At 46.6% G+C, this 17754-nt stretch overlaps 2 non-coding genes and 8 pseudogenes across 2 annotated transcripts; all 10 read left to right on the forward strand.

Moving 5' to 3' along the window:
- The first annotated feature begins 14247 nt into the window (after positions 1-14247).
- On the forward strand, positions 14248-14366 carry LOC136728031 (uncharacterized; annotated as a pseudogene).
- A 215-nt stretch (positions 14367-14581) lies between these two features.
- LOC136727741 (uncharacterized) lies at positions 14582-14700 on the forward strand (annotated as a pseudogene).
- Positions 14701-14915: 215 nt separating this feature from the next.
- On the forward strand, positions 14916-15034 carry LOC136728271 (5S ribosomal RNA). The gene has a single exon (XR_010808632.1). It is a non-coding gene; the product is annotated as a 5S ribosomal RNA (ribosomal RNA).
- A 209-nt stretch (positions 15035-15243) lies between these two features.
- Positions 15244-15362, forward strand: LOC136727750 (uncharacterized; annotated as a pseudogene).
- A 215-nt stretch (positions 15363-15577) lies between these two features.
- LOC136727937 (uncharacterized) lies at positions 15578-15686 on the forward strand (annotated as a pseudogene).
- Positions 15687-16240: 554 nt separating this feature from the next.
- Positions 16241-16359, forward strand: LOC136728350 (5S ribosomal RNA). Its single transcript, XR_010808703.1, has one exon. It is a non-coding gene; the product is annotated as a 5S ribosomal RNA (ribosomal RNA).
- A 215-nt stretch (positions 16360-16574) lies between these two features.
- LOC136728080 (uncharacterized) lies at positions 16575-16693 on the forward strand (annotated as a pseudogene).
- A 216-nt stretch (positions 16694-16909) lies between these two features.
- On the forward strand, positions 16910-17028 carry LOC136727960 (uncharacterized; annotated as a pseudogene).
- A 214-nt stretch (positions 17029-17242) lies between these two features.
- On the forward strand, positions 17243-17361 carry LOC136728007 (uncharacterized; annotated as a pseudogene).
- A 212-nt stretch (positions 17362-17573) lies between these two features.
- On the forward strand, positions 17574-17692 carry LOC136727949 (uncharacterized; annotated as a pseudogene).
- Positions 17693-17754: the final 62 nt, after the last annotated feature.

The raw sequence follows: 17754 nt of genomic DNA on the forward strand, positions 1-17754 counted from the left end.
GACCTTCTAGCTTGACTCTATCTTTCCGCCTTATATACTTGGTGAATAATTGAGGAAGTAGCACCAAGTGACCACATTAGGCTGCCTGAGGGTTTCTGGGGAGTGTAGTTGTCTAGGGTCGGTTTTCTTCCCTAGAGTGCAGACCTTGCAGCAGACCTGGCCTGACATGTCTGCCATGTATGACCCTGCCCCTTGGTTGGTCCCACATCCTCCCCCCCAGCTGCGACCCCATAGGTCGAGCGACAGCTGCAAAAAAGCATGCACCCGGGACAGCCCATCAACATTCCCCATGGCCTTCCCTGGCCTGTGCTGCAGGGTGAAATGAAAATGTTGGAGACTCAAAAACCACCTCATCACACGGGCATTCCTGTCTTTCGAACGATGCATCCAAGTGAGGGGGGCATGGTCAGTGATCAGGGTGAAGTGCCTGCCCAACAAATAGTATCGAAGACTGTCCAAAGCCCACTTCACTGCCAAACATTCTTCTTCAACTACCAAATAATTTATTTCATTGGATTCCAACTTTCTGCTAAGGAACAACACCGGGTGTTCATGATCACCCATTCTTTGGGACAAAACCACTCCGATCCCCACCTCAGAGGCGTCCGTCTGGACTATAAATTCTTTCTGAAAGTCTGGTACCATTAAAACGGGGTTGCGGCAGAGCGCCTCCTGTAGGCTCCGGAAAGCCCGGTTTGCTGTATCACCCCATCTAACCATATTGGGTTCTGTAGCCTTAGTCATATCAGTCAGAGGGGCCGCTAAGGTAGCATAGTTGGGAATAAACCTCCGGTAATACCCAGTTAACCCTAAAAATGCCCTAACCTGCTTTTTATTGACAGGCCTAGGCCAAGAGTTTATGGCTTCAACCTTGGATATTTGGGGTTTCACCATACCCCTCCCTACTGTATAGCCCAAGTATTTGGCCTCTTCCAACCCCAAATTGCATTTGGTTGGATTAGCCATCAGGCCTGCTGCATGTATTGAATCCAATACCGCTTGGAGCTGAGACAAATGTGATTCCCAATCTGGACTGTGAATGACCACATCATCTAAATATGCTGCCGCATACGTCCTGTGTGGTCTAAGTATGTGGTCCATCAACCTTTGAAAGGTGGCAGGAGCACCATGCAGGCCAAAGGGCATCACTGTGTAGTGAAACAGACCATCTGGGGTTGCAAAGGCTGTTTTTTCTTTGGCACCCGGGGTCAAGGGAATCTGCCAGTAGCCCTTGGCTAAGTCAATAGTTGAAATATAGCGAGCATTCCCAATATTCTCTAACAATTCATCTACTCGGGGCATTGGGTATGCATCAAACTTTGAAATTTCATTAACCTTTCTAAAATCATTACAGAATCTCCAGGAGCCATCAGGTTTGGAAACCATGACTATAGGGCTGGACCACTCACTGTGGGATTCTTCAATAACCCCTGCCTCCAGCATTTCCTTAACCTCATTTCTAATAGTGTTCCTGCGAGCTTCTGGTACCCTGTAAGGCCTCATATTTACCTTCTTTCCTGGGAGAGACACAATGTTGTGAGAGACTAAATGGGTACGCCCCGGTATGCCTGAGAAAACTTCCCTATTACGTATTATCAAGTCGTTCACCTCCTTCAACTGGTCAGGTGACAAGGCAGCTGCAATATTCACCTTCGGTGTCCCTAGTGGCTGAGGGGGGTAAGTCAACATCAACACTTCCCTGTCCTTCCAGGCTTTTATTAAGTTGACATGATATATTTGTTCTGGGGGTCGGCGGCCGGGTTGCTGAACCTTATAGTTCACTTCCCGTATTCGCTCTATAATCTCATAAGGTCCCATCCACGTAGCCAGAAATTTACATTCTACAGTGGGAACCAACACCAACACCCTATCACCAGGCTGGAACACCCTCAGTGTAGCCTGACGATTATAGGCGAATTGTTGGTGTTCCTGTGCCTGCCTTAGGTGCTCTCTCACAATGGGAGTGACTGTGGCTATTCTCTCTTGCATAGCATTGATGTGCTCGACTACACTCCGGAAAGGAGTGGACTCGTGTTCCCACGTTTCACGGGCTATGTCTAATATCCCCCTGGGGTGCCTCCCATATAACAGTTCAAAAGGCGAAAAGCCCTGGGAAGCCTGTGGGACTTCCCTAATGGCAGACATCAAGTAGGGCAGCATGAATTCCCAATTTTTCCCATCCTTATCGATTACCTTTCTTAGCATGGACTTCAGGGTCCTATTAAATCTCTCAACCAACCCATCTGTTTGTGGGTGGTAGACTGATGTTCTCAACTGCTTAACCTGCAACAATTTACACAGATCGGTCATAACCTTAGACATAAAGGGTGTGCCCTGATCTGTTAATATCTCCCTCGGTATCCCCACCCTACTACACATCAACATTAGCTCTTTTGCAATACCTTTTGAAGCCATGGTCCGCAGTGGAATGGCTTCTGGGTACCTGGTGGCATAATCCAAAATAACCAGTATATACTGATGCCCTCTGGCTGATTTCGGGAGAGGTCCCACCACATCCATAGCTATCCTAGCAAAGGGGGTCTCTATGATGGGCAAAGGGACCAGTGGGCTTCTGAAGGCTGGTTTAGGAGCATGTAGTTGACATTCAGGACATGAGCTACAATGTTCTGTCACGTCTGCATGTACGCCTGGCCAGTTAAACCTCCTCAGGAGTCTATCCTTGGTTTTGTCCATCCCCAGATGTCCCCCCAGGATATGCCCATGTGCCAGATTGAGAACTGTTCGTCTGAATGGGGTGGGAACTAGCAATTGCTCCACAATGTCCACCCCTATCTTATTTACACGGTACAATAGGTCATTTTTTACCATAAAATAAGGATAAGCTGTTGGCGGGTTTGCAGTAGTCATAGGGGTCCCATTTACTACCTTCACATTTTCTTTAGCATAGTGTAGAGTGAGATCTCGCACCTGTGCGCTGCCAAAATCAGTGGGGAGTCCCTCTAACACTAACACTTCTACATTGTCAGCTTCAGGGGTCTCTATGAATGGATTCTCACCCACCCTGCTAGTGCTGGGTTCCTCACCCTCCATAGGGTCATCTACGTCACTACATTCCAACCCTATGTTTTCAGTTTAATTTTCCCCAACCAAAACCTTCACTGTCGACTCAACTGGGACCAGGTCTACTTTTAGCTCTAGTTGTGGGATCGAGGCAACTTCTGGCTTACAGTTTTCAGTGTGCATTTCCAATTTACTATGTTTTCTATCTAGTTTTCCAAAATTAGGAAAATATCGTCCCAGTATCACATCATATGGCATGTTGGGTACCACACCGACTTCGTAATCTAGTTTCCCGGCCTCTGTCTGTATGTTTACAAGGGCTGTGGGATAGGGGCGTGTGTCACCATGTGTGCATGTGATACTGAGCTCCTGATGTCTATCCAGCTTGTTGGTCGCTACTAATTTTTCTGTGACCAGTGTAACCATACTGCCAGAGTCGAGTAGAGCAGCCACTTCTTTCTCATCGACTATCACTGTACACATGTGTTTTGGATTAGGTACTCCGCCTATGAAAACATCCGTCCCAACAGGGCAGGCATAAAATACCGGTTTCTCTTTCCCCATATCACACACATTACATTGCATTGGTTCCTCTCTACCTGGGCAGTGGGCCGCAATATGTCCTACTTTGTCACAATTGTAGCAGACAATTGGTTGTGATGGTGACCCCCTATAACCCTTAGTCTCGGCTTTAGGCCCCACCTTTGCCCCCCCCAGTCTTGCTCTTTTCTTCCAACCCAGCGCGTCATGTTTCCCAGAGTACTTTGGAACCATCTTACCCGGTCCGCTGGTTCGTCATGGCCTGGGGAATGAGTTTTTAACCTCCGGTACATGCTCTGCTGCTCCGGCTGTATAGAACCGCTCTACAATGGCCACCAAGGTGTCAGCGGACAGCACCTCATTCTGGCCAACCCAGCGTCGAACGTCCTTGGGCAAACAGCGTTGGTAGTTGTCAAGGACTATGGCCTCCACCACCTCGGCTGATGAATGGACCTCTGGCTGTAGCCATTTCCTGGCCAGATGGATCAGATCAAACATCTGCGTTCGGATTGGTTGTCCTGGTTGGTAGGCCCACTGCTGAAACCGATGTGCCCTCACTGCGGTGGTCACGCCCAATCGGGTCATTATCTCCGCTTTCAATTTATCATAGTCCTGGGCGTCCTTCAGCTCCAGATCAAAGTACGCTTTCTGTGCATCCCCTGCCAGATAAGGTGCCACAAGCCCTGCCCAGGAATCTTTTGGCCATCCCTCTCTCCGCTGTCCTCTCAAAGGTCATAAGGAAGGCCTCAACATCGTCCTGTTTTGTCATTTTCTGCAGAAAGTGATTGGTGCGGGGAGTGGAATGGGTTGCAGCCCCCTGTGGACCAATCCTGGTTGCAAGTGCTTCAACACTCTCTTTCAGCTCTTTAGTCACCTTTTCCTGCTCTTCTCTAAACATTTTATTTGTATCATGCTGGACCTGCAGTGCTTCCTGATGCATCCGCATAGCATCCTGGTGAGCCACCTGCTGCACCCTGGTCGCTTCCTGTTGGGCTATTACAGCCTGTAGTTTTTTTTTTTTGGATAAAAAAATTCACTCAGCCAGTCTGGGTTTCATGAGGTGCTGCCCGCATTCTACACCAAATGTGACAAAACGCCTTGGCTGTACACATGTGCGGGTCTTCTCTGTGATCTTCTTAGGAGTAAAAACCAGTCATGACCCAGGGAGGAGGTTGCAAATACAGGGCTGTGCCTGTATGTTTACTTCAAACAAAACAAATCTGAAAACAAAACCTAACTCACACTGGAGTTGTAACTAATCTTACATAATCATTCTATTTTAAACAAAGTCTGGAATAAATAAGTCTTGGCTTTCTCCTTATGAGCTACCTCTGTTTTCCAGATAACTCACCCTATTGTCTCTCACTTCTCTCTCTCTCAGGCCTGCCTTATATACCTGATGAATAATTGAGGAAGTAACACCAAGTGACCACATTAGGTGCTAGAATGGCTGCCTGAGGGTTTCTGGGGAGTGTAGTTGCCTAGGGTCGGTATTCTACCCTAGAGTACACACCTTGCAGCAGACCTGGCCTGACATATCTGCCATGTATGACCCTGCCCCTTGGTTTGTCACAATACATACATACATACATATACACGGAAAATAAATAATAGAATTATGAATCACAATAAGATGTAATGAAGTACAGAAAAAGAAAATGTAATAAAATGTGATCTTTAATACATACAAATAAAGAAAATAGGTATACCATTTCCAGATTCCTTTTTTGAAATACAATGACATGCATTACAAACGAGTATTTACATTATATTTACAGCCGGTGCTCGTGTGTCACTGTGTCCCTCAGGCTGTGGTTGGCGCTGACATATTGGGCAGAATGTGTCCCTTATTTTGGGCTAAAGCTTTCTGTGGAGGGGAACGTGGATCAGTTTGTACCATTTTTGGGAGGATCTGCCTTGTTGGGGCGGAGCTGTGATCCAGGTGAACAGCAGATCGGGCATAGGTGGGCATGTGGGCAGAGGAGTAGGAAGGCCGGTCAAGCAAATAAGCTTGCTAAGGTACACAGCAGCAGCAAGCAGCCCCCCCATCCAGCCAGCCAGCCAGTCTGGCTGGCAGTGACTGAGTGGTTGACAGACGGCAAGCAACGGAATGTTCATGCTCTGTGATGTCATAGCAGTCAGCTGAGAGAGGCTTGTGATGTCATCGCTGAGCTGGCTGGCTGGCTGGCTGGCTGGCTGTGTGTGTGTCTGTGTGTGTGTGTGTGTGTGTGTGTCTGTTTGTGTTTGTCAGTCTGTCTGTCTGTCTGTCTCTCTCTCTCTCTCTCTCTCTCCCTCTCAATTCAATTCATTTGTATTGTCAAAGCAATTGGACATACATACATACATACATACATGCTAGAAAATCATTACTATGTTATCTTAAAGGCTAACTAAGCAGAACATATTTCATTATAGAACAGAGTTCATAGATCTACACATGGTTTTAAGGAACAGGCACGTAGGTCATACCGTTTGACATTGTCTCCAAGGTTCTCATCGTAAATAACAAACAGAAATCAAACTACCTTATGGCCTCCTGACCTTCTAGCTTGACCTTATCTTTCTTAAGTATACAAGAGAGAAAAACAGGTTTGAGAAAATCATTTCTAACTTTCCTTCCATACAATAATACATACATACATACATACGGAAAATAAATAATAGAATTATGAATCTCAATATAATGTAATGAATTACAGAAAAAGAAAATGTAATAAAATGTGATCTTTAATACATTCAAATAAAAAAAATAGGTTTACTATTTCCAGATTCCTTTTTGAAATACAATGACATGCATTACAAACGAGTATTTACATTATATTTACAGCCGGTGCTCGTGTGTCACTGTGTCCCTCAGGCTGTGGTAGGCGCTGACATATTGGGCAGCCAGGGTGGCTGTGTGTCCCTCCACCAGGAGGACTGACCGTTTTTCTTTTTTATCAGTTTTGTCACAGGTTGGGTGGGCATTCGTTATGTTGTTACAGAATGTGTCCCTTATTTTGGGCTAAAGCTTTCCGTGGAGGGGAACGTGGATCAGTTTGTACCATTTTTGGGAGGATCTGCCTTGTTGGGGCGGAGCTGTGATCCAGGTGAACAGCAGATTGGGCTTAGGTGGGCATTTGGGCAGAGGAATAGGAAGGCCGGTCAGGCAAATTAGCTTGCTAAGATACGCAGCAGCAGCAAGCAGCCCCCCCATCCAGCCAGCCAGCCAGTCTGGCTGGCAGTGACTGAGTGGTTGACAGACGGCAAGCAACGGAATGTACGTGCTCTGTGATGTCATAGCAGTCAGCTGAGAGAGGCTCGTGATGTCATGGCTGAGCTGGCTGGCTGTCTGGCTGGCTGGCTCTGTGTGTGTGTGTGTGCGTGTGTCTGTCTGTCTGTCAATTCATTTCAATTCAATTCAAAGGTGCTTTATTGGCATGATCTATCACAATATTGCCAAAGCAGATACAAATGTTCTATCAATCAAGACAAAACATTGCAATACAAGATTCAGTGGAACAAATATAGTACACATTGAAATAAAATTAAGTAGGATATAAACCATATTTGTTGTTTGTATCAAAATTTGTGTCATGACATCAGAAAAATCACTGTTTTTATTTTGTTTTGCAAATGGAGTGCCACAGGCTGGTGTCTACACACTGTCTCGCAGGCTGTGGCAGGTGGATACATATTGCGCTGCTAAGAAGGCAGTGCGCTCCTCCTCTCCCAGCAGGACGGGGAGTTTGCAGCAATCGGGGATCATGCTGAACTCAGGGATATGCATTTTTAATATTTTAAAGTATGTCTCCCTGATTTTTGTGTATTTAGGGCAGGACAGCAGGAAATGCGCCTGTGTTTCGACCTCCCCTAGGTCACACTGGCTGCACAGCCGCTCTTCTCTGGCAACCCAGAATTTTCTGTAGCGGCCTTTTTCAATGGCGAGGCTGTGGTCACTGAGCCTGTATTTAGTTAGATTTTGTCTCTCTTTTATATTTTGGATTTTTAAGTATTCAGCCAATGTAATGTTTCTATTCAGGGCCCGGTAGCATTCCAATTTGTTTTGTAATTCTAATTCGTGTCTCTAATCTTTTGTGTATTTGCTTTTCAGGTACATGTCAATTTTCCCAATTGTTGTTGTTTTGGTCATTGTGTGTTCGGGCTCTGTGAGCCTCAGAGCCGTGGGGGCGTTTCTGTGTACGTGTAAGATGTTTTTATTAAATTCTAGGTGGAATATTTCCATGGGGCTTTTGTCCCAATTGTTGTTATTGAGGTTCATGAGGGGACCCCACACTTCGCTCCCATATAGCAGGATTGGTTGGATGATGGAGTTTAATATTTTAATCCAAATAGTTATTGGTATTGTTGTTTTCCCAAATTGTGTCTTTATGGCATAAAATGCCCGGCGTGCCTTGTCTTTTAATGCGTTTATAGCCAGGCTGAAGCTCCCTGACGCACTGATGGTCAGGCCAAGGTAGTTGTATCTGGTGCAGTGCTCTAATCCAGTGCTGCCCAGAGTGAAGCGGTACCTGTTTCCCTGAGATGGGGCTTTTTTCTGGAAAACCATAACTCTGGTCTTGTCCAGATTGACTGCCAGGGCCCATTTCTGACAGTACTGCTCTAGCAGCGCCAGGTTCTGCTGAAGCCCCTGCTCTGTGGGCGACAGCAGCACCAGGTCGTCTGCGTAGAGCAGGAACTTGATCTCTGTGTCATGGAGAGTTAGGCTGCGGGCGTCAGACTGCTCCAACACTGTGGCCAACTCGATGATGTAGATGTTGAACTGTGTTGGACTCAGACTGCAGCCCTGTCTCACTCCCCGCCCCTGAGTGAAGAACTCTGTTCTTGAGTTGCCAATTTGAACTCCGCATTTGTTTTCAGAATACATTGATTTAATGATGTCATAAACTTTACCCCCTACACCACTCTGTAGAAGTTTATAAAATAATCCCTTGTGCCAGATTGAGTCAAATGCCTTTCTAAAGTCTACAAAACAGGCAAATATTTTTCCTTTATTGTTTTGGGTATATTTATTTATGAGGGTGTGTAGAGTGTAAATATGATCGGTTGTGCTGTGTTTTGGTAGGAAGCCAATCTGACTCTTATTCAGGACACTGTGCTTGGTAAGGAAGGCCAGTATCTGGGCGTTGATGATACTGCAGAACACCTTCCCCAGGTTACTGCTCACACAGCTGCCCCAGTAGTTATTGGGGTCTAATTTGTCTCCACTTTTAAAAATCGGGGTGATCAATCCTTGATTCCCGACCTCAGGGAAACACCCGGCTCTCAGCACCAGGTTAAAGAGTTTGAGCAGAGCCTCCTGCAGCTGCGGGCTGCTGTGCTTCAGCATCTCAGGGCTGATGCTGTCGGGGCCGCTGGCTTTCCTGGGTTTGAGGATTTTGAGTTGATGTTTTAGTTCCTGTATTGTAAATGGGTTATCTAAGGGATTTTGGTTATTCTTAATGATTTCTTCCAATTTATTTAGGTTTTTTAATATTTTAACCTGTTCTGGCTTTGGATTGTTTTCAACATTTTGGTAAAGTTTTTCAAAGTGTGTTTTCCAGATTTCTCCATTTTGAATTGGTATTTAATTTTTTGTTTTTGGGGTATTTATTCTGCCCATATAGTGGTCTTTTTTCTTACTGAGGAGTTGCTTGTAGTGCCGCAGGGCCTGGCAGTAGCTGAGGCGAGCCTCCTGGTTGTCGGGCTCTCTGTGTTTAGTGTTGGAGAGATGTCTCAGGTGTTTCCTAGAAGTTTCACACTCCTGGTCACACCACTGTTCTTTTTTTCTTTTAGACGATTTCATATTTTGGTTTTTAATTGTTTTAATGTTTGATTTTAAAGCCAGTCTCTCAAATATTTCATTCAGTGTTTTGGTGGCTGAGTTTATTCCGTTTTGGTTTATTTGATAGTGTGAGGATTGATATCTGTCTAACATGTTTTCAATCTCATCACTATTCAGGGCTCTTGTGTAGTTCTCTGTGCTGGGCTCTGACCATCTCTAACTGGGTGGCAGGGAGACCAGTTTTGTGGGAAGTTTGGCTCTGACTTGTGGCTGCGCTGATCTTTTTAGGTAAAGTGTTATTTGGCTGTGGTCTGATAGTGGAGATTGTTGTCTGACTATAAACGCATTGTTGGCTTGTGGGTCCAGGTCAGTTATGGCGTAGTCCACCACACTGCTGCCCAGAGCCGAGCAGTATGTGAATCTCCCCAGAGAGTACCCCCTGGTCCTGCCATTGATGATATATAGACCCAGGCTTTTACATAGGCGCACTACCTGCTTCCTGCTCTTGTTTACCACGCTGTCGTGGCTGTGTCAGTGTGGAGGTGTGTGTGTGGCACAGCGGGGAGTCTCCGAACAGGTGTGTGTTCCCCTCTGTATTGATGTAGTCCATCTCTCTGCCAGTCCTGGCATTGAGATCGCCACACAGCAGTACAGAGCCCAGGGTCTGGAAGTGGCAGATTTCGTTTTGAAGCTCATGAAAGCCTTCCTCATTATAGTAGGGGGAGTCTGCGGGTGGCATATAAATTGCACATAGGTATATATCTGTGTTATTTTGTAGGGTGTCTTTTCTGATTTTCATCCACAGGTGTGTGTCTCCTCTCTGTACTGGGCATAGGGCTGCTCGGAGCTCCTCCCTGTACCACACGATAATCCCCCACGAGGCCCTGCCACACCTGACTTTGGGTTTTTTATAGGAGGGCACAATCAGCTCCCTGTATCCATTGTATCCATCCAGTGTATAGACATATCTGCACAGCACCAAGTCTCTACAAGAATGAAAACATCTGAACTATTTACAGTGTTGATCAGTTCAGGGCCTGTGCTCTTCATTCCAAAAGTTGAGGAGCGTAAACCCTGCATATTCCAACTGCTTATTTTAAAGGACATGTTCATATATTTTATTATACTTGTCTCTTCTACATAAGAAAGTTTAATTTGTGGTCTACAACTGATATTATATTACTATTAATAATTATATATGGATATACATAATAATCACTCAAAGATTTTATCTTTGCATCAAAATATCAGAATAATTAAATCACATTTTTTCTTACTCTCCATCTCCACAACCATATATATGTGTGTTGAGGCTCAGTTAACTCAGCAGTGTGGTACAGATGACACTGAGGAGTTGCCTTATCTGGGCCAGCTGGGCAGCATCGGGCCTCCAGGCTCTGGAAGCCGCTGCTGCGTGGCTGTGTGGCTGTGCTGGTCCCCGGCTGTCCGCTCTGCTGTGCTAGACGGGCCCTCTGGGGATGGGATGGGGGGGTGGGGAATGGGGCCGCGGGGTCTCAGGGGCTGGGGCTGGGGTGGAGCCGGTGGCTGGGGATGTGGCCGGGGGCTGGGGGGTTTGCTCCTGGTCTCGAGGTGGGGGTGTGTGGGGTTTCGGCCCAGGGTTGTGTCCTTGAGGACCTTTGAGATGATCCTCACACCCGTCTTGTTGAGGTGGACGTGGTCATACAGGTGATGTGGCTGGATGTCTCAGTGGTGTGCCAGGTGGACGTTGGGGAGGAGGGCACATCTTCGGGACACTTCTGCGTTGATGGCCTGGATGATGTGCAGGGGCACGTCTGTGCGGGGCAGCAGTGTGGAGATGGAAATTTTGGCAGTTGGGAATTCCTCTGTGGCTTTCGTTGCTACCTGTCTCAGGGCTGAGGCCACATCGCCCCTGCGGGCACTCAGGTCGTTAGTGCCGGTGTGGATGAGGATGTGTTTGACTTGGCAAAGCCTCCTCTTGGAGAGCAGCTCCAGGGCTCTCTGTGCTGTGGAGCACCAAAGCTTTTTCACTTTTCGCCCAGGGAAGAGGCGCCTCTCAACCAGGAACTTCCCATTGGATTCGCTCAGAATGACCACCTCTGCGTTGACCTGCCACTCCGGGTTTGCGTCGGGAGTGGTGGGGGCAGCGGGTGTGTTTTGGGGGAGTGGCGTTTCAGGGGGTTGTGTATTAGTGGCAGGTCTGGTGATAGTGGGTGTGTCAGGAGTGGTGGGGAGTGTGGGTGGATCAGTGGGTGCGTCAGGGGTTGGAGGTGTTGTGGGGTCAGTGCAGTGCAGTCTCTGTGCTCCAGTGATGTGTAGCTCCTCTCTTAGCTCCTCCAGCTGGCTCTGCAGGCTCCTTAGCTGGCTGTGCTGGGGTGTCCTGGTCAGCTCCTCCCTCGCTCTGCGCAGCTCCGTCCTCAGGGTTTGGCTCTGCTCCTCCAGGTCTCTCACTGCTGCTCTCAGCTCATGGATCTCAGCCTTGTGCTGCATCTTTAGTCTGTGCATCTCATCCCGGAACTGATCGCACAAGGAGGTCTGGGCCAGGGTGCTCAAGGTCTGCTCCCTGAACTCCGCAAACTCCAGCTCCAGCACTGATAGGCATTCCTTTAGTGTTTTAATGTTGCTGGAGAGTTTTGGGGAGACAGGGGGGCAGTCTGTGGGAGATGGGGCACTGTCTGGCTCCGTGTGGCTGGGGGCAGACTGCAGGGTGGCCGGCTCTGGCTCTTGTTTCTCTACCTCAGTCTGCTGCTTTGAGGTGTGGAAGCCGAGAGCTAATTGGTCCAGGCTGCTCTCGCTGCCCTGCACCATGATGGTCCCGTTGTGGTATACATTAAAAGTGAGCATCACACTGTCTGTGTCTTTCTCTACCAGCACTGAGATCTGCCTGCCTCTGCTAATGCCCCTCTTGTTGTTATTGGGGTATGTCTGGCACAGGGTTTTGTGAAAGGCGGTGTAGAACAGTAGATTGTTCTTGACCCTGTTTTCTCCTTTACCGGTGTAGTCTAGGATGAGGGTCTCAGGAGATGCTCTCATCACAGCTTGTTTGTAGTCCTTCTTAGCCTGTGCAGAGCGAATGTCTTCAGGGTATCGGATTTCAAAAGGCAGCTCTGCAGTCAGACTGCTGTTCGATAGATTTGTATCAGTCTCAGTGGCAGTTGGGCTCTCTCCTACTGTCACTCTATTCAAATCGGAGCTCTGCATTTTCATTGGCTGAGTCAACTACTGAGAATGCTTATTTATTTTATTAATACATATTTTTTTGTTTAATTATTTGTCTCTTACCTCCAATTCTTGTCTTCAGCTTTTCGTTTCTGACTTTTCTTCCTGAACTGTCTCTCTGCTTTCTTCTTTTTGTGTTTCTCTTAAAATTATTATTTTTTGAATACTTTTTCTTCTGAATTTCTATTCCATGTCTTCTGTGTATGTTTATAGTGCTATATATTCATTTGTAAATCACAAATTAAATCCGCTTATGTATAAAAACAAATGTTTTTTAGGAGCTCATATTCCTCTCCCTCTCTCTCTCTCTCTCTCTCTCTCTCTCTCTCTCTCAATTCATTTCATTTGTATTGTCAAAGCAATTGGACATACATACACATACATACATATACACTCACCTAAAGGATTATTAGGAACACCTGTTCAATTTCTCATTAATGCAATTATCTAATCAACCAATCACATGGCAGTTGCTTCAATGCATTTAGGGGTGTGGTCCTGGTCAAGACAATCTCCTGAACTCCAAACTGAATGTCTGAATGGGAATGAAAGGTGATTTAAGCAATTTTGAGCGTGGCATGGTTGTTGGTGCCAGACGGGCCGGTCTGAGTATTTCACAATCTGCTCAGTTACTGGGATTTTCACGCACAACCATTTCTAGGGTTTACAAAGAATGGTGTGAAAAGGGAAAAACATCCAGTATGCGGCAGTCCTGTGGGCGAAAATGCCTTGTTGATGCTAGAGGTCAGAGGAGAATGGGCCGACTGATTCAAGCTGATAGAAGAGCAACTTTGACTGAAATAACCACTCGTTACAAACGAGGTATGCAGCAAAGCATTTGTGAAGCCACAACACGTACAACCTTGAGGCGGATGGGCTACAACAGCAGAAGACCCCACCGGGTACCACTCATCTCCACTACAAATAGGAAAAAGAGGTGAGACATTCAGATGGTAGAGTCTGAATTTGGCGTAAACAGAATGAGAACATGGATCCATCATGTCTTGTTACCACTGTGCAGGCTGGTGGTGGTGGTGTAATGGTGTGGGGGATGTCTTCTTGGCACACTTTAGGCCCCTTAGTGCCAATTGGGCATCGTTTAAATGCTACGGCCTACCTGAGCATTGTTTCTGACCATGTCCATCCCTATTTGACCACCATGTACCCATCCTCTGATGGCTACTTCCAGCAGGATAATGCACCATGTCACAAAGGTCGAATCATTTCAAATTGGTTTCTTGAACATGACAATGAGTTCACTGTACTAAACTGGCCCCCACAGTCACCAGATCTCAACCCAATAGAGCATCTTTGGGATGTGGTGGAACGGGAGCTTCGTGCCCTGGATGTGCATCCCACAAATCTCCATCAACTGCAAGATGCTATCCTATCAATATGGGCCAACATTTCTAAAGAATGCTTTCAGCACCTTGTTGAAGCAATGCCACATAGAATTAAAGCAGTTCTGAAGGCGAAAGGGGGTCAAACACAGTATTAGTATGGTGTTCCTAATAATCCTTTAGGTGAGTTCATCGTAGCTCTTAATACTCTCTTTCTGTCTGGAGGAGATATAATTGAAGTATTGTACACGTACCCGGCTACTTTCAACACCCATTGCTGCACTGATATTTTTCCCTCCATTTTTCTTTATCCATTTTTTTTTTGCTGGAAGTTCCGTCAATACCCGTCAGCCTTTAAGAGACATCATGCAGCCAGGCCTCTTGGCTTGCGGCCACACCGTCCTGAACGCGCCCAATCTCATCAGATCTCGGAAGCTAAACGGGGCAAGGGCTCGTCAGTACTTGGATGGGTGACCTCCTGGAGATATCAGGTGCTGCAAGTTATTTCGTCTCCTGGGTAACTTTATCGTAGCTCTAAATACTCTCTTTCTGTCTGGAGGAGATATAATTGAAGAATTGTAAACATACCCGGCTACTTTCAACACCCTTTGCTGCACTGATATTTTTCCCTCCATTTTTCTTTTTTCTTTTTTATTTAGCTGGAAGTTCCGTCAATACCCTCCAGCCTTTAAGAGACATCATGCAGCCAGGCATCTCGGCTTGCGGCCACACCATCCTGAACGCGCCCGATCTCGTCAGATCTCGGAAGCTAAACGGGGCAGGACCTGGACAGTACATGAAAGTGAGACCTCCTGGAAATACCTGGTGCTGCAAGCTTTTACGTCTCCTGGGTAACTTTATCGTAGCTCTTAATACTCTCTATCTGTCTGGAGGAGATATAATTGAAGTATTGTACACGTACCCAGCTACTGTCAACACCATTTGCTGCACTGATATTTTTCCATCCATTTTTCTTTTTTTTTTTTTTTTTTGCTGGAAGTTCCGTCAATACCCGCCAACCTTTAAGAGACATCATGCAGCCAGGCCTCTCGGCTTGCGGCCACACTGTCCTGAATGCGCCCGATCTCGTCAGATCTCGGAAGCTAAACGGGGCAGGGCCTGGTCAGTACTTGGATGGGAGACCTCCTAGAAATACCAGGTGCTGCAAGCTTTTTACGTCTCCTGGGTAACTTCATCGTAGCTCTTAATACTCTCTTTCTGTCTCCAGGAGATATAATTGAAGAATTGTACACGTACCCGGCTACTTTCAACACCCTTTGCTGCACTGGTATATTTCCCTCTATTTTTCTTTTTTTTTTTGCTGGCAGTTCCGTCAATACCCGCCAGCCTTTAAGAGACATCATGCAGCCAGGCATCTCGGCTTGTGGCCACACCATCCTGAACGCGCCCGATCTCGTCAGATCTCGGAAGCTAAACGGGGCAGGAACTGGTCAGTACTTGAATGTGAGACCTCCTGGAAATACCTGGTGCTGCAAGCTTTTACGTCTCCTGGGTAACTTTATCGTAGCTCTTAATACTCTCTCTCTGTCTGGAGGATATATAATTGGAGAATTGTACACGTACCCGGCTACTTTCAACACCCTTTGCTGCACTGACATTTTTCCCTCCATTTTTCTTTTGTCTTTTGTATTTTGCTGGAAGTTCCATCAATACCCTCCAGCCTTTAAGAGACATCATGCAGCCAGGTCTTTTGGCTTGCGGCCACACCGTCCTGAACGCGCCCGATCTCGGAAGCTAAACGGGGCAGGGCCTTGTCAGTACTTGGATGGGAGACCTCCTGGAAATACCTGGTGCTGCAAGCTTTTTACGTCTCCTGGGTAACTTCATCGTAGCTCATAATACTCTCTATCTGTCTGGAGGAGATATAATTGAAGAAATGTACACGTACCCGGCTACTTTCAACACCCTTTGCTGCACTGATATTTTTCCCTCCATTTCTCTTTTTTCTTTTTTCTTTTGCTGGAAGTTCCGTCAATACCCTCCAGCCTTTAAGAGACATCATGCTGCCAGACCTCTTGGCTTGCGACCACACCGTCCTACACCCGCTGATCTCGTCAGATCGTGGAAGCTAAACAGGGCAGAGCCTGGTCAGTACTTGGAAGGGTGACCTCTTGGAAATACCAGGTGCTGCAAGCTTTTTTCGTCTCCTGGGTAACTTCATCGTAACTCTTAATACTCTCTTTCAGTCTGGAGGAGATATAATTGAAGAATTGTACACGTACCCGGCTACTTTCAACACCCTTTCCTGCACTGATATTTTTCCCTCCATTTTTCTATTTTTTTTTTTTTTTTTTATGCTGGAAATTCCGTCAATACCCGCCAGCCTTTAAGAGACATCATGCAGCCAGGCGTCTCGGCTTGTGGCCACACCGTCCTGAACGCGCCCGATCTCGTCAGATCTCGGAAACTAAACGGGGCAGGACCTGGTCAGTACTTGGATGGGTGACCTCCTGGAAATACCAGGTGCTGCAAGCTTTTTCGTCTCCTGGGTAACTTCATCGTAGCTCTTAATACTCTATTTCTGTCTGGAGGAGATATAATTGAAGAATTGTACACGTACCCGGCTACTTTCAACACCTTTTGCTGCACTGATATTTTTCCCGGCATTTTTCTTTTTCTTTTTTATTTTTTCTGGAAGTTCCATCAATATCCGCCAGCCTTTAAGAGACATCATGCAACCAGGCATCTCGGCTTGCGGACACACAGACCTGAACGCGCCTGATCTCGTCAGATCTCGGAAACGAAACGGGGCATGACCTGGTCAGTACTTGGATGGGAGATCTCCTGGAAATACCAGGTGCTGCCAGCTTTTTACGTCTGCTGGGTAACTTTATCTTAGCTCTTAATACTCTCTTTCAGTCTGGAGGAGATATAATTGAAGTATTGTACACGTACCCGGTTACTTTCAACACCTTTTGCTGCACTGATATTTTTCCCTCCATTTTTCTTTTTTCTTCTTTATTTTGCTGGAAGTTCCGTCAATATCCTCCAGCCTTTAAGAGACATCATGCAGCCAGGCCTCTTGGCATGCGGACACATTGTCCTGAATGCGCCCGATCTCATCAGATCTCGGAAGCTTAACGGGGCAGGGCCTGGTCAGTACTTGAATGTGAGAACTCGTGGAAATACCTGGTGCTGCAAGCATTTTACGTCTCCTGGGTAAGTTTATCATAGCTCTTCATTCTCTTTTTCTGTCTGGAGGAGATATAATTGAAGAATTGTACACGTACCCAGCTACTTTCAATACCCTTTGCTGCAGTGGTATTTTTCCCCCATTTTTCTTTTTTCATTTTTTTTTGCTGGAAGTTCTGTCAATACCCTCCAGCCATTTAGAGACATCATGCAGCCAGGCTTCTTGGCTTGCGGCCACACCGTCCAGAACGCGCCCCATCTCGTCAGACCTTGGAAACTAAACGGGCCAGGCCCTGGTTAGTACTTGGATGGGTGACCTCCTGGAAATACCAGGTGATGCAAGCTTTTACGTCTCCTGGGTAAATTCATCGTAGCTCTTAATACTCTCTTTCTGTCTGGAGGAGATATAATTGAAGTATTGTACACGTACCTGGCTACTTTCAACATCCTTTGCTGCACTGATATTTTTCCCTCCGTTTTTCTTTTTTTTTTTTTTTGCTGAAAGTTCCGTCAATACCCGCCAACCATTAAGAGACATCATGCAGCCAGGCTTCTCGGCTTGTGTCCACACCGTCCTGAAAGCGCTCGATCTCGTCAGATCGCGTAAGCTGAACGGGGCAGGTCCTGGTCAGTACTTGGATGGGTGACCTCCTGGAAATACCAGGTGCTGCAAGCTTTATACGTCTCCTGGGTAAGTTTATCATAGCTCTTCATTCTCTTTTTCTGTCTGGAGGAGAT

Source organism: Amia ocellicauda, unplaced genomic scaffold (genome assembly GCF_036373705.1).
Source record: "Amia ocellicauda isolate fAmiCal2 unplaced genomic scaffold, fAmiCal2.hap1 HAP1_SCAFFOLD_29, whole genome shotgun sequence".
Taxonomy (NCBI): Eukaryota; Metazoa; Chordata; class Actinopteri; order Amiiformes; family Amiidae; genus Amia; species Amia ocellicauda.